Source organism: Lycium barbarum, chromosome 3 (genome assembly GCF_019175385.1).
Source record: "Lycium barbarum isolate Lr01 chromosome 3, ASM1917538v2, whole genome shotgun sequence".
Lineage (NCBI taxonomy): Eukaryota > Viridiplantae > Streptophyta > Magnoliopsida > Solanales > Solanaceae > Lycium > Lycium barbarum.
Window position 1 is genome coordinate 73498962 of NC_083339.1, and position 17245 is coordinate 73516206.

Genomic DNA, 17245 nt, shown 5'->3' on the forward strand with positions numbered 1-17245 from the left:
TTTGAGTGAAAAGTAAAAATGGGGTAAAGGAACATAGGGTTAATTAATTAAGTGATCAGATTTTTATTTTTTTTAATTATATTTATCGACCTCACGAGGTCGGTAACTTAGATAATTATTTTTTGACAAAATATACCGGCCTCATGAGGTCGGTATATTTAATAATTTTATTTTTTATTTAAAATAATACCGACCTCGTGAGGTCGATATTCTTTTAAATTAAAAATAAAGTTATAATATTTATCATCAAATAAATTTCCGACCTAGTGAGGTCGGTACATTATTTTTTTCAAATTTTGGTACAATATCACCGACCTCATGAGGTCGGTTTATTTTAAAAAAAAAATATTACAACTTTACCGACCTCATGAGGTCGGTTTTTTTCCGACCTCAACTGAGGTCGGTAAAACCTGTTTTTTTAGTAGTGATATAAGCATTGGAAGAAGCTGTCAAATTGATGGTGTGCAGATGAAATCAAATAAAAACAAAGAGAAGAAATAAGATGCAACCAAATTGCTAGAGTATTTTTTAATTCAATTTCGCAACGGAAGTAGCACATTACAAATTATAAATACTATGTAAATATCACATGACAAAATTTGAATAAAGATAATGAGTATTGTAAAAGGAAATAGAATTGAGTGTGGTTATTTTTTTTCACTTTGAATTGAAGGATAAGTTATTGAACAATGAAAACATTATGGGCAATGGAATTAAAGTTTAGAAATAAATTGAATTCCAAGAATAGGAAAAATAAATATTTATCTACATTATATTATAAACAATTAACAAGCAAGATATATTAGGTGAAGTGGCAAGCTATTGAAAAGTCACATAGTAATGTAAGAATACTAATTACGGCATAAAGCAATTGTAGTGTAAAACATAATTGAAAAACATAATTATAAATTACAGTGTAAAACATATAGAAGGACACGACTTTCTTTTATATGAGAGAGTGTTTTTTTTTTTTTAATTATTATAACGAGAAAAGTCTTAAAGTTGTATCATACAAAGTAACTTAAATCTCAATAAATAAAGTAATAAGCCAAAAATATTCAATAATGAACGAATTCAGTTAACACAATTAAAACATCAAAATATAGAAATCTAAATAATTAAATTTAAACTCAGTATTTTATATTTTGAAATAAAAGAGAAGAAACACAACTGCATATGGCGTGTAAAATAAAAAATAGTTATTAGTAAAATATAAGTAGATTTTATGATAAAACGATAAAAAATAAAAATAAAAACTTCTATATTTAAACATTGGTTGAATTCAAAGTCAAAATTTAGTTTAAATAGAGTATTATTTCTACAATAGGTAAAAATCCTAAATGGAGAAAAGAAATTAAGGTATAGTAGAAAAAATTGTAAGAAATTACGGTACAGTAAAAATCTAAAAAAACTTTAATTTAGACTATATTTTGATATAAAAGAAAAGAAAACTCAATTGCTAATGGCGTGTAAAACAAAAAATAATAATTACTAAAATATCAATAGATTTTCTGATTAAATTATAAAATAACTTATATATTTATATCTTGGTTTAATTCGAAGTCATAGTTTAGTTTAAATATTTTATTTCGACTATAGGTAAAAATCTTAAATGGAGAAAAGAAATTCTAGAAAAAATCTTAAATGGAGAAAAGAAATTCTAGTAGAAACAAATGTACAAGAGGGTAGAAAAAAATATAATTATTTTTAATTGAAGAGATGTGAACATTTGTTTATTATTGATAGGTAAATATATCAACATTTGTTTATTATTCAAAGTCATTTGTTTATTAAAAATAGGTAAATATATATATATACCTAAATGGAAAATATTAATAAATATTCAAATCAAAATATTAAAAATAAATATTCAAATCAAAATATACCTATATTTTGATATAAAAGAAAAGAAAACTCAATTGCTAATGGCGTGTAAAACAAAAAATAATAATTAGTAAAATATCAATAGATTTTCTGATTAAATTATAAAATAACTTATATATTTATATCTTGGTTTAATTCAAAGTCATAGTTTAGTTTAAATATTTTATTTCGACTATAGGTAAAAATCCTAAATGGAGAAAAGAAATTCTAGTAGAAACAAATGTACAAGAGGGTAGAAAAAAATATAATTATTTTTAATTGAAGAGATGTGAACATTTGTTTATTATTGATAGGTAAATATATCAACATTTGTTTATTATTCAAAGTCATTTGTTTATTAAAAATAGGTAAATATATATATATATATATATATATATATATATATATATATATATATATAAATATTCAAATCAAAATATTAAAAATAAATATTCAAATCAAAATATACCTATATTTTGATATAAAAGAAAAGAAAACTCAATTGCTAATGGCGTGTAAAACAAAAAATAATAATTAGTAAAATATCAATAGATTTTCTGATTAAATTATAAAATAACTTATATATTTATATCTTGGTTTAATTCAAAGTCATAGTTTAGTTTAAATATTTTATTTCGACTATAGGTAAAAATCCTAAATGGAGAAAAGAAATTCTAGTAGAAACAAATGTACAAGAGGGTAGAAAAAAATATAATTATTTTTTAATTGAAGAGATGTGAACAATAGGTATATATATATATATATATATATTAACAAGAAGAGCAATCAATAATTATACCATGCTAAAGAATGAGTTCAAAAAAATTAAATTATTAATTTAATAATTTTAAATAGTGAACAATGTAACAAAATAATGTATAGAACATAAACGTTATTTGATAATTATATTCGTTATTTTCATATAGATTTGACTATTGGGTTTTGTTTGGGGGGGGGGGGGGGGGGGTTGTTTGTTATCTAAAACAATTAGGAATAATATTCTTTAATGTCGTCCGTGCATCGCGCGGGTACGATACTAGTATATAAAATAGGAGAGGTATAAGCAATGTGGTTAAGCCAAGTGACAAACTAATAACAAGTCACTTGGCAATTTTAGGACAATATTTGAAATGCTTTGTAATAAGAAAGTTTAAATTTGAATTGAAAGTAAAATTTTGTAGAAAGATAACATTGTATTATCTTATATCAACTAATTCAAAAGATAAAGATAAAAGTTCAACTAAAATAGTTTAAAGCAGAAAATCTTATGTTAAGATACGTGACAAATATAACTAACTAACATAAAATTGAGATAGAGGGATGCTAACTAACAATTTAAAAAAATGAGAGTCAAAGAACGATTTTAACTCAATGCTTACTGTAATTGCCTCCATATAAATATTTGATTATTTGATTTAAGAAGGATTTTAGACTTGTAGCACATCTTCCAAGGTCTGAATAGTACGTTCGGCTTGCCCATCGGTCTGCGGATGAAATGTCGTGCTAAGCTTCACTTGAATGCCTAGACCTTCTTGAAAAGACTTCCAAAACCTGGCTGTAAACTGTGCTCCTCTATCTGTAATAATAGATAATGGTATACCATGGAGTCGCACAATTTCCTTGAGATATAATCTCGCATAATCTTCTGCTAAGTAGGTAGTTCTGATTGGAAGAAAATGAGCTGCCTTTGTTAATCTATCCACGATCACCCATATAGAATCATACCTGCCTCAAGAACGAGGTAACCCCACGATGAAATCCATATTGATCACTTCCCATTTCCAAGTAGGGATTTCTATTGCTTTGAATAAGCCTCCCGGCTTCTGATGTTCAACTTTTACTTGTTGGCAATTTGGGCACTGTGCTACAAATTCCTCTATGTCTCTCTTCATGCCGTCCCACCAATACATCATCTTGAGATCGCGATACATTTTGGTTGCACCTGGGTGAATAGAATATCGAGAACAATGTGCTTCTTCTAGAATGTGTCGGCGCAATTCTGCTACATTCGGCACACATAACCTGCCTCGGTATCTAAGAACTCCATCCATAGAAACTTCAAATGAGGACTTCTCTTTTCCATAGGATATGTCTCTGTAATGGCACAGTTTAGGATCTTCATACTGGTGCTCTTTCACTTCCATGTTCAAGAACGAGACTGTGGGATCATTAATGCCAATCCCTGCATTACCTGAATCAATCACACGCACTCCAAGATTAGCTAGTTAGCGGAGCTCATGAACCATCTCTTTCTTTTCCGGTGGGACTTCACATAAACTACCCATTGATTGGCGGCTAAGCGCATCGGCTACTACATTCGCTTTTCCAGGGTGGTACAAAATGTTCACATCATAATCTTTTAACAATTCTAACCACCGCCTCTGCCGCAGGTTCAACTCCTGTTGCTTGAAAATGTATTGAAGACTTTTGTGATCTGTATAGATATCAACATGCACGCCATACAAATAATGCCTCCATATTTTTAAGGCATGAACAACCGCAGCTAATTCCAGGTCATGGGTTGGATAATTCTTTTCATGTTTCTGTAATTTCCTCGAAGCATATGCAATAACTTTACCATGCTGCATCAATACGCATCCTAATCTGACACCGGAAGCGTCACAATATACCACGTAGCCATCTGACCCTTCTAGAAGTGTTAAGATCGGAGCTGAGGTCAATCTGCCTTTCAACTCTTGGAAACTGCGCTCACAAGCATCATTCCACTGAAATTTGGCTGACTTCTGGGTTAGCTTCGTCAATGGGGCTGAAATAGATGAGAAGCCTTCTACGAATCTTCTATAATATCCCGCCAAACCCAGAAACCTACGGACTTCTGTAGGCGTTGTAGGCCTTGGCCAAGTCTTCACGGCTTCAATCTTCTGAGTGTCAACTCGAATGCCATCATTTGAAATAACATGTCCCAGAAACGTCACAGAATTTAGCTAGAACTCACACTTTGGAAATTTTGCATACAATTCTCGGGCTCGAAGAATACTAAGAACAATTCGCAAATGATCTGCATGTTCTGATTCCGTGTGAGAATACACCAGAATATCATCAATAAATACTATCACAAATAAGTCCAAGAGAGGCCTGAATACATTGTTCATCAAGTTCATAAACACGGCCGGAGCATTAGTCAACCCAAATGACATCACTCTGAATTCATAATGGCCATATCTCGTTCTGAAAGTTGTCTTGGGGATATCCGCTTCTCTAACTCTCACTTGATGGTAACCCGACCTCAAATCTATTTTAGAAAACCACTTGGCACCTTGAAATTGATCGAATAAGTCATCAATCCTTGGAAGAGGATATTTGTTCTTTATCGTCACTTTGTTCAATTGCTTGTAATCGATACACATTCGTAGAGAACCGTCTTTCTTTCTCATGAACAAGACCGGTGCTCCCCACGGCGATGAACTGGGTCTAATAAACCCTTTTTCAAGCAAATCTTTCAACTGTGCCTTTAACTCTTTCAACTCTGCCGGAGCCATTCGATAAGGAGGAATAGAAATAGGCTTGGTGTCCGGCAACACATCAATGGCGAAGTCAATCTCTCTTTCTGGAGGGAGACCAGGAAGTTCGTCTGGAAACACATTCGGGAATTCATTCACTACCAGAACGGATTCGAAAGTTGGTGACTTTGCCCCGGTGTCATGAACCCGAACTAGATGATAATAGCCTTTGGCTATCATCTTTCTTGCCTTAAGGTAGGAAATAAACCTACCCTTCAGAGAGGCTGCATTACCCTTCCATTCAAGCACGGGCTCACCCGAAAATTGGAATCGAACCACTTTCAATCGGCAATCAACATTAGCATAACACGATGCCAACCAATCCATGCCCATAATTACATCGAATTCTAACATTTCTAACTCAATCAAATCAGCCGTGGTCTGGCGATCACATATCACAACTACACAATTTTTATACACTTGCTTTGCTATCACGGGATCACCAACCGGAGTAGACACCTCAAAAGGTTTGATTGGCTCAGGTTTCACCCCAATACGACCAGAAACATATGGAGTAATATAAGAGAATGTAGAACCCGGATCTATCAATGCATACACATCACGGGAAAATATAGACAACGTACCTGTAAGCACATTCGGAGAGGACTCAAGATCCTGCCGTCCGGCTAAAGCATATACACGGGGTTGAGTGGCACCTGAAGTAGGTGCTGCCCCTCTGCCTCTACCTCGGCCTGCTGACATCTGGGGAGTCTGCTGTCACGACCCAGCTAGGGGCCACAACGGGTACCCGGGGCTAACCACCGAGCACCGCTCACTCTGTCGCTCATTTTACTTATTTAATGCTTTTTTTATCATCTTTATACTTATAGCGGAGGAAAATCATATTTCATATGAAAACATAAAATACTTTCATGTACATATGGCCTTAGGCTATTAAAATAATATAGATATGTATACAGTAGTGATCCCGTGAGACCATCTAACCCGCACTGCGTATCTACGAGCCTCTACTGGAGTGCTGAACATAGGGACGGGACAAGACCCCGTCGTGCCCAAAAAAATACATATACATGGCTATATATACACAAAAGAATAATCATAAGCACCTCCGGGACAATGGAGGGCTTCCAATCAGCTGACAACTACTACGGATTTGGATCGAGCTCTCCTCCCTGTCTACCTGTGGGCATGAACACAACGTCCAAAGAAAACAGACGTCAGTACGAATATTGCACTGAGTATGAGAGGCATAAACAATGAAGTAAGACAATGATATAAAGAAGATACTCATATGGAACATCAGAATATAACTGCCAAGTATAAGAAAACAAATCATGCTGTCGTACTCATGCTCATCATCATATCATATCATATATGCATCATGTATAAACTTCCCGTCCATATCGAATCGGTGTGATAATCATAACATGAGCCTGCGTCCAGGCCTTCCGCGTCTGGGGTAACTTCTCATGCCGCCCACTAGTAGTGTCTGCCCATGCCATTTGGCCATGGTGTATCATATAGCTGCCCGCCTTGGCGGTGACTGCCCGGCCAGATAGGCGCGGTGTAATAGTAATATCATCATATGCACATCACAATATGCTTAGCTTATCATAATACATACATAAGGCTCAAGATCAACCATACTCTATCGAGGTGACGTAAGGTCGTGATCCCCCAATTGCATTATGGAACAATCATGGACATTCTGCCTCACCTTGAAGGAATTGGCATATAAGGTGAGTGTAAGCGATAAATAACATCGTTAGACTTTTTATACTTTGACTCATTACCTTGTGTAGCTAGTTATAGACATAGGCTCATGGATAAGAAATAAGTTACGCTATACGATTCATGCCATTAGAAAGAAGGGACTAGCCTCACATACCTTCCTTGTTTAAGCAATCTAGCGTTCGTTTATTCTCCTTCAATGTCACGCCTCTACCTTCAAAAGAGGATTCGTACTAATATTAGTTAATCAACTATAAGAACGCACTACTATTTCTAGAGACAATTGGGCAGCACTTCCTTTGTTTATACTACTTTTCCCATATTTCATATCAACTTCCAACACCCACAACAACAATTACAATATAGCAATCAACAATCATCATTCATATAAACAGGGGAGATGCCGCCCGAATTTCGGCAGATTTTAAATGGATTTAAATTAAAGGCTTGAGACAATTGTATGATGGTGAGCCTCACAATAGTATGAATAGTTTTATATGTAGATTATGAGACTACGAACGATCGTAAATAAATTTCAAGACGGGTGGTCGGTTGGAAAGTCGAGAAGTGAGTTTCCAGGTATGTTAAGGCTAAACCTTTCTTTCTTAAGGCATGATCCCTTTGTTGTGAACCTATGTATGATATACTCAATAACCCTATTTAAAATACAAAAGCTTATAGTTCCCAATGTTCCTGTGATATCATTGAACTTGTTTCATGGCTATTGATGTTATTCATTAATGATGATCTTACCTTATAATTTCGTTCCTTCAAGGTGAGATGTGTTCATGATGATGGTTCCTTAATAATAATAATCCAACAAGTTTAGGAACAGGTTCTTAAGGAATGTTTTATAGGTCATGAATAGAGTGCTAGTAGAAGATCCCTAATGAGGTATTTTATGTTCGAAGAGAGGTTTATGTTGTATCTTAGGATTTGGTTATTGTCTAATCAAGCGGGAAGAAGTACTAATGTCCTGAGCTGTGCTTATAAGTCTTATGAGATTATGTAGACGCTACGGGTTATGTGATGACCATGAGAAGTGCATAGAGATTACTTGTAGACGTTGGTTATGATATCAGTTATAATTACCACTGGTCTACGACTAGTCGGGCAGATGTTACCACCGGGCTACGGCCGGTTGGGCAGATATGTGTTTACCACCATGCTATGGCTAGTTGGGCAGTTATTATCACCGAGCTTCGACCGGTCGGGCAGTTACCACTGATCAGTCGAGTAGTTGCACTCTACCGTCGAGCGATAATCGGACGGATAGTTATTACCATCGTGCTATGGGTGGTCGGGCAGTTACCGCTGATCAGTTAGGCAGATAGTACCAGGAGGATACGTAGGTCAGGATCACAGTATTGTACATAGATGTAGTTAAAGATATGAGAGTATTAAGAGACATGCGTACTAGATTCTCATTGATAAGTCAGAAGTGCCAGGTTGATTCTTATCCTCTTTCCTTGCAGCATCTGTTGATTGTATTACATTTCCGCCTTACATACTCGGTACATTATTCGTACTGACGTCCTTTCTTGTGGACGCTGCATTCATGCCCGCAAGTGTAGACAGACGGGACGAGGATCTTCCACAGTAGGCTGCTTTCAGGTACCAGTTTTGATTGGTGGGCTCCATTTCTTCCTGGAGAATTGTCGAGTCTGGGTTGTATATGTATTTTATGTTAAGGGTATGTCGGGGGCCCTGTCCCGATTTATGTACCTCAGTCATGTTCATAGAGGCTTTGTAGACAGATTCCTATATACAACTTAGTTATGTCTTGTTAATGGATTTGTTGACGTCGTAGGACTATTGTACTTATACGTATGCATGATATTATATTCATAGTTGGCCTTATTTTGGAGACATAGGTGATGTGAGTTTCAGTTTGGTTCGCTCGAACCTAATAGCTTGTCGGGTGCTAATCACGCCTCACCGAGGTTGGGGTGTGACAAAGTGGTATCAGAGCAGGTCAGTACTAGGGTTTTCTGCAAGCCGTGTCTAGCAGAGTCTTGTTTATGGTGTGCCGTACACCACACTTGTAAGCAGGTGGATGCAAGGCATTTAGGAAGATTATCTTTCTTTCCTATCTTAGATCGTGCTATAGAACCATGCTATGAGGATTCTCTTTTTCCTGACCATATGTTATGATTTCAGTAATGCCTATTAAGAGAAAAGCAACAGCGGCCAGAAGGGCAAGGCGGTGGCCAGAAGAAAGACTGAGCAGGAGCTGCCGGTAGATATAGAGGAAGGCGGGTCCCAGAATGAAGTTTCATCCCGGACCTCTTATACCTCAACCGCTCCAGAGGAGCATACAAGAACTCCAGCAACCCCAGTTCCCCCACCTGATGCCTTGGGTTAGGAGGTATGAGAGGCCATTCGGTTGTTGACTTTGATAGTAGCTGCTTAGGCCCAGCAGTAGGGTACAGATTACGGTGACAGAGCCGTTAGTGCTAGGGTCTGAGACTTTCTAAATTTGGCCCCTCTAGAGTTCTTTGGATCGAAACCAGAGGAGGACCCACAAAATTTTATTGACGAAATGCTTAGAACATTGCGAGTGATGCATGCTTCAGATACCGAGTCAGCAGAGTTAGCTTCCTACAGATTACGAGATGTGGCTGTGTATTGGTATAATGCTTGGATGTCTTCCAGAGGGGCTAATGCACCCCCACCCGTGTGGCAGGAGTTCGTAGATGCCTTTCTTAGACATTATTTGCCACCAGAGGTCCGTCGGGCGAGAGTAGACAGATTCTTGACTCTTAGGCAAGGGAACAGAAGCGTGCGGGAGTATAGTCTCCAGTCCAACTCTTTGGCCAGGTATACTCCCACTATTGTAGCAGAAATGGAAGACCGAGTGCACGGGTTTGTGGCCGGACTCGAGCCGCATTTACTTAATGAATGTTCCACAACTGCTTTACTTGATGGTATGGACATTCCCCATATCCAGGCATATGCTCAAAATCTAGAAGATCAGAAGAGAAGACAGTCTGAGGATTTGAATGAGGGCCAGACTAAGAGAGCTAGATCTTCTAGTCAGTTAGAAGATGTCAGGGGTAATTTTAGGCCCCCACTTTTAGCTACTAGTATTATTTCACCATCACGGATGCCGCGCTATGAGAGGTCGGCTTATTCTGAGTTAGGTCAAAATTCGAAAGCTTCGAATTTTCAGCACCGGAGAGAATCGGCACAGATGAAGATGCCTCCTCCACGATACATTCAGAGTGGTAAAGCCCATTCTAGACGATGTCGTCAGGGCTCTAATGTATGTTATACATGTGGGGTTTCAGATCACTATATGTGGGATTTCCCGATGAATAATAGAGGTGTTATGGCTCGGCCCACTGGATTAGTAGCAGCTTTAGCTTCCTCGGTACGCTTCCCAGAACGAGACCCTCAAACATCAGTTAGCAGAGGCAGAGGTAGAGGTGGAGCGTCTAGCTCTGGCGACCGTCAGAACCGTATATACGCTTTGACTAGGCACCAGGATCAGGAGCAGCTACCCTATGCTGATACAGGTATAATTACTATTTATGTGTGGCTATACAGTTACTATTACTTATGGTGGCCCGGTGTGGCGTTGAATATTTTGGATTGCTGTGTCACGGTTTGGTAGTATTATAGTTACCGAGGAAACTCTGCAGAAATTTCCATAGAGATCCCTAAAAGCTTAACATTCGAGGACGAATGTTTTTAAAGAGGGGGGGGGGGGGGAGGATATTACATCCCGTAGTTTCACATGTTGAAATTCGAGCTACCTTTCAGGAGGTATGTGAGATTATATGCGCTTATCTTATGATTTTGAGGGTTAAAGTTCATATAATAAGCTATGGAAGGTTTGGAGGACGAGTGATTTAAGGAAATTAAATTTGTTGGAACTTTAGAGAAAATATGAAGGGCAATTTTGGCAACTTGGAGAAAGAATATCTTTTAGTATATGATGAGTTTTGAAGCAAAGCAAAAGCCTAAAGTGAAGTTCATGAAGTGTAATTTTCAACACAACAAACCACGCACCAACCCGACATCAGAATAGACAATTATGAGTATTTTAAGATGGGTTGTCAGTGCAGGGAATAACTCTGCGTGAACATGCCTGGGAGTGGCGCGAACGCGTTGAACAATCTTAAGTCGGTGGAGATCGACTTACACGAACATGCCTTAAGGTGGCGCGATCGCGTAGAGCAAATTTTGAGTCGGTCAGACCAGACTCTAGGAGCATTATAAAAAGGGGATTGACCCCTCATTTTCCTTCCAACACACCCCCAAACACTTCCCAAAACCTGTGGAGAGTTCTCCCAACCTTCACCCATAAGATTTTAACGCAAATTAAGTGAAATCTCCGGATTTAGGTCCGAACAGCGTATAGTTGTGATTATAATATCGTATTGTGGCGAAACTTGGCTTGGATTCAAGGTGAATATTGAGGAGATTGCAGTTCTAGTGGAAGTGAGGTATGAATTTTTCCTTATTAATATTGGATTAAGCTCATTTACGGAAGAAAAGTCATTAAATGATCATATTGTTGACACCCAATTTTGTCCCGCCTCTCCTCCGAAATACCTGTTTACGCTTCTAATATTTTTGGAAAATTATAAAATATATATTTGTATTTTTTACTATAATTATTAGCCTCTTATCAATACCGACGTTTCATTATTCTATTGCAGTTACTAGCAATCATCATTATTATTATTATTATTATTATTATTATTATTATTATTATTATTATTATTATTATTATTATTATTATTATTATTATAATTCACAATTCTATCATTCCGGCATTTTACCAGCTTACGCACACACATCACATTTATCTTTGCATAATTAAATAATAGTGTTTATTTCCTGTGGATTTTCGAAATATTATTGCATGGCTATTACAACGCCATTTTTTATCTGAGCACTAATAATTGCATATTTTATATTAACACAAGTTATTTCCATTTTTCTCCGCCGCGCCTCCCCCTCCCCCTTTCCTCTTTCTCTCCCTTTTCGCCCATCTTCTCCCACGCCTTCTGCCACTCCCACCATGCCCTGTTCCCCCACGCTTCTGCCGCCCCCATTTCACCCTGTCCCCTGCTCTTCTCTCTCTCTTCCGCTCCTGCCCTCTTTCTCTTATTCAACACCAAACCCTATAAATAGGGAGAGATGAATCGTTCGAAAGGGAGGGAAAAAAAAAGGGCGAGAATCCTTTTATGAAAACAGAGCTGGAACCCAGAAACCCCCTAAGAATCAAAGCTTTCGAAATCGCAAAAAAATATCCCTAAATATTAAGTCTTTGAATCCCAAAAATCCCCTAAAATAACAAGCTTTCCAGTGGCCAAAAAACCCCCTAAAAGGAAAAGATCTTGAATCTGTAGTGGTGATAGTTCTTAATATCGAGTTAAGAATACTAAATTAATTTTTTCTGCTTCATTTACATTGATATTTCTTTGAATCCGAGCATTGCAAGCTCGGATTCGAGAGTGTTCGAGTGGATATCGAGGCCCCGTACCCACTTCGCTGCCATGTGTTTACAGTTTGGGTCCATGTGTTTACAGTTTGGGTCATGCTTCACTGGTTGTTTGTTGCACTATATGTTTAATAAAATGATTATATGGTTCATCATTTGATTCATTAGTACGTCTAGTCTGAATCAATGATTCAAGTTCGAGTCAGTGGTTGATGGGCTTATGGAATTGAAATGAAAGGAATTCTAGCTACTTTATCCCTCATATTCCAACATGCTCAAAAGTTAAAATTTGGTTGTTCTCCTCTCATACTTGAATGCATAGTTAGGCACTTTAGTTATAACAACAAATTGATATTTGAATTGGTTCTATTGAAAATCCCTTAAATATGTTATGTCACCTTAAGCCAGATATATGTTCGGTTGAGATTCTAACCTGTCCAAATTTAAAAGAGTTTGTCTTATCTCTCAAACTGAAACATTGTGTTTGAAGACTTTATTGGTCAGCCTATCAATTGTCAAATTAAAATCTGGATTAATGGGTGTTGGGTTTGATCAGTATGGTTAAATATACATTAGGTAATATATAAATTTTCCTATTCGACACCATGATTAGTGTATTCAGCTCTTTGTCTTTTTTTTTTTAAACTAGTGTGTGAATTGATTTTGACTACCTGAGACATGTCTGTACCTTTAAAATTGAGTTAGATTCATCTGCGACCTAGGTGTTTGACATACAAAAATGTTTTCTCTGTGGTGAGTTGCTTGAGTCAAAAATTGTTCTTAAATGGGTTGTTGTTTGGTTTGCTGTTGTAGTCTCACAAATATGAAGCCTATGCCATTTGGTTTGCTGTTGTAATATCATAAGTCTCAGAATGGGTCTTTTTTTTTTTTTAAAACAAAAGGGGATTAAAAGGATTTTCGATTTAACTTCAGCATTTGTGAACCCGCAAGTTTTGAGTCACCATATGTTTTATCTGATCTTTTACCATATTCGAGTTGTGGGATGTGCTTCCATGTCCCTTTGTTCAGGAAAACTCCACTCATTTTTTTTGCCTAAAACATTTTCGATATAAACCTATTGTTTTTAGTTATTACCTTCTTCTCAGTCTTCTCTGTTGAATCTGTTGAAATTCTGAGATTCGATGTTCCAATGGTCTATTGACACTTCGTGTTTCAATCGTTTGTTTAAAACTGTAAGCTTCTAATGGTGGTTGTTGGTAACACATTTGAATGCCTGAGTTTAATTTGAGTGGTCTGATGCATGGCATTATTTGTTAAGAAGTTCAGATGTATGGCCATTAGTGGGTGTGCTAATTAATCCAGAAATAAAATTTCAGTTCCGTTGAGCGTGTTATGTCGCCCGCATCTGTTAGTTGTTTCTTTATATGCTCTTACATTGTAAATATACCGGGTTTTATTATGTATATATATCTATGTATATTACCGGTTACTTAACTGAAGCACGTTAATAGGGAGGTTAGATTGGTCATTATGGATCAAGCTTGGACCCTCCCCGGTGTTAGCCATGCCTGGGATTCATGAAATCCCTCGGAACTTGGGCAACAACGGGAAGACGAGGGCGAAAGCTTTCAATATTAACCTTCTATACACCCTTATAAATGTGTATACATGAAATATACTTAGATATACATAGTATACATATAATCCGTGGGGTTGTTTTTAAATTTGTATTTTTCTTACCTGCTCAACCTTATTGATTATGTACTAATTTTGTTCTTTCATTTTTTCGCATGAATCTCGTATATGGGTCCTTTGGACTCATCTCCTTCTGCATTCGGTGTTGGGCCAAAGCCCAACAGCATAATACTCTCTCTGCCCAGCTCTCAGTCCGCAGCAAAGATAATAGAAAGACATAAAATATTCTGGGCCAAAGCCCAATAAGCAACAACAGCCCGTAGCAGCAACATATAAAATTTATTGGCCCTGAGCCCAATCACGCGCACAGTTCCAGCAGTTGGGCCTTAAGATGGACCAGATCCATTTCATCTTTTCTTCCTCTCTCTTCCTTATTTTATTGTTGTGTATTTTTATTTGCTTTGTATGACTAATCTTATCTTATTTTTATTAACTTAGATGAATCCTAATGAATTAGTAGATTTAGTTTTAGTAACGGGTAGTTAGTTTAATGAAGACTAACCATCAATTCCATAAATTTTATTATCTTCCTTTTATGTTAAAACTATTTATAACGTCTAATATATATATTTAATTTGGAATGATTGATTTGCAAAATGGCATGACTATATATTTTTATCATAAACGTTTCAAGACGTCATTAATATGTCACTATAAACTCAAATATATTTTATAGGAAACTCATTCAAGCTAGATCAATCACACATCATTTTAGCTAAGCATAATTAATAAAGTTAATGAAAAGGAGGGAAACTTATGTCCCTTTTCCATCATATTTAAAGAAAATAAGTCTAAGCATTTCTACATCACCATATTGATACAATATAAGTTTTATTTTAAAATTCACATTAGCTATTTTGTATTTTTGTTTATACTCTTAAATCGCAAAAAAGAATTATTAATATCTCACCATTCGAGTTGTTTAAAATGTTTATTAAAACACTGCACAAACCCGCGTTTTCTTCTATTTATATATTCTATGCAAATCTTATTTTAAAAAAGCATTAGTATTTAAAGCTTTGACAATTTTTATAAGTTTTATTCGAAATGGCATTTAAAATCTTATTTTATGCAAATTATTATATTTTCTCTAAATCTTATGTTAAGCAACATTTTATATTTTCTTTAAAACTTTAGCAGTATTTACAAGCTATTTTCTTTAATTTTAAATATTATATTTGCATCTTTAGCCCTAATTAATTAACTTAAGTTTGGTCGGATAACCGTAAGTTAACGGATTCTAAAGGATGCCTAACCCCTTCCCTTTAGGATAATATAGAGCCCTTACCTAGAATCACACTGGTTATGCAGACTATTAATGGAGGTTTAGTTTTAACTTTACCTTAGTTAACATTTAGGTGTCCTAATTCACCGTTAAATTAATTAGGTGGCGACTCCTTAAATAAATCAAATAGGAATCACCAATACGTCATACTCCTAAATCAACCCGGTGAAAATGGGGTATAACAGCTTGGCGACTCCGCTGGGGACTTTAGGCTCTAACCATAACAACTTAGGTTAATAAATAATTTGTTGGAGGTTTTGTTTGTTTTGCTTTATTTTGCCTATATCGTTGCTTTATATGCTTTTAAGTATTTTTATTATTGTTCCATTCCTTATGTGCATTTTTCTATGTAATATGTCTATTACTATTTTCCTTAAACTGGCATTCCGTTCATATCTCCTCCATTTCTGGAAAACTCACACTATCACACGTACACGCGAGGTGTGTTTTGCGCACCCGCAAATTTCTTCAAAAATCCAAAATTTTAGGAGAGTCGGCGTATGCGCGGGGTGCCCGAATAACGGGGACCGCGTAGCCTTCTCACTCGAGCAGTCCGCTCGGGAACCTTGTGTCTAGTAAACCCACTCTTAGTCTACTTAGGGTAGAGCGAAACCAAAACCTTGTAAGGACATGTATCATTTTAAACCTAGGAAGCTTAATACCCTTGGTGTATTAAGTTCATTAGTCAACCTTACCAAATGTCCAAATGAGTCTATGACTCTAAGTGACACTACTCACTATCTATGTGCATTATTTGAAGGACAAATATGTGGAATATGTGGACCTAGTACTCTATAGATAAATATTTCAGGAAAACTGACATTTTGTTGCAGGTTGGCGTGGAGCATCCAATTAATGCCGGAAGGTTGAAGAAAACTAAAAGAAATTAGTAGAGATGAAGTGTTAGATATCTTAGATTAACTTTGAATTGTATTATTAAACTGGCATGTAATAAATTTTTATTATTCTTGTAAATTAGTTTTAGGAAGAGTTATGGAATGATACATAAAAGACATGTTTGTCCTTCAAAATGTTCGTTAGGCCTACCTCTGGCATAAAGAGGTCCCTTGCATTATAGAACGCGATGTATTATGTGCAATAATGTGTTTTTGTGCAAAATATGTCCTTACCGTATACTGACTCGTTTTCTTTTTCTTTTCTTATTTTATCTTTTTTCTTTCAAACTTATTTTTAAAAAACAAGAAGGTTGACTTGTGCTAGAGGGGAACTGGCGGAGCATCCATATTTCACACGGTCTAGAGCCAAGAAATCAGACTCTGACTCATCACTAATCACCTGGTTAACTAAAAAGACTCGTTCTAAAATGGAGCAAAGTTTGATCAATGCAACCACTTCATCTGAGCCATCTCTTAGTTTACCGATCACAAGTGATCCCACATCCTCTAATGAACCAGAAACACATTTGGAGATCATTGCTCGTCTGGAGCGACGAGTTGCTGAATTAAGTCACATGGTACTTCAAAATCAGTCATTTTCTCAAACTCCGCCACATATGACTCCATCTCACGGGGTTCGTCAGACTTTGCCTATGCCACCTCCATTCCCAAATTTGGATGAACTTAACCAAGCAAACTATTTTACCACTTCTCAACCAGCTCATTCCGAACCCATTGCCCACCTAGTTACTCAAAATGCTCCTCTTTTGTTTACAGCCGCCTCTTCAAAGGCTCAGTTCATACCGCCGACACATGATGTTACCAATGCGCATCAAGTTCCGCCAGTGTATACTTATACCACAGCTCCGCCCATGAC

The 17245-nt window shown here is 36.4% G+C and overlaps 1 pseudogene; it reads left to right on the forward strand.

Annotated features, from left to right (window-relative positions):
* The first annotated feature begins 9618 nt into the window (after window positions 1-9618).
* The window catches only part of LOC132630958 (uncharacterized), a 49819-nt pseudogene continuing 42192 nt past the window's right edge, over window positions 9619-17245 (forward strand).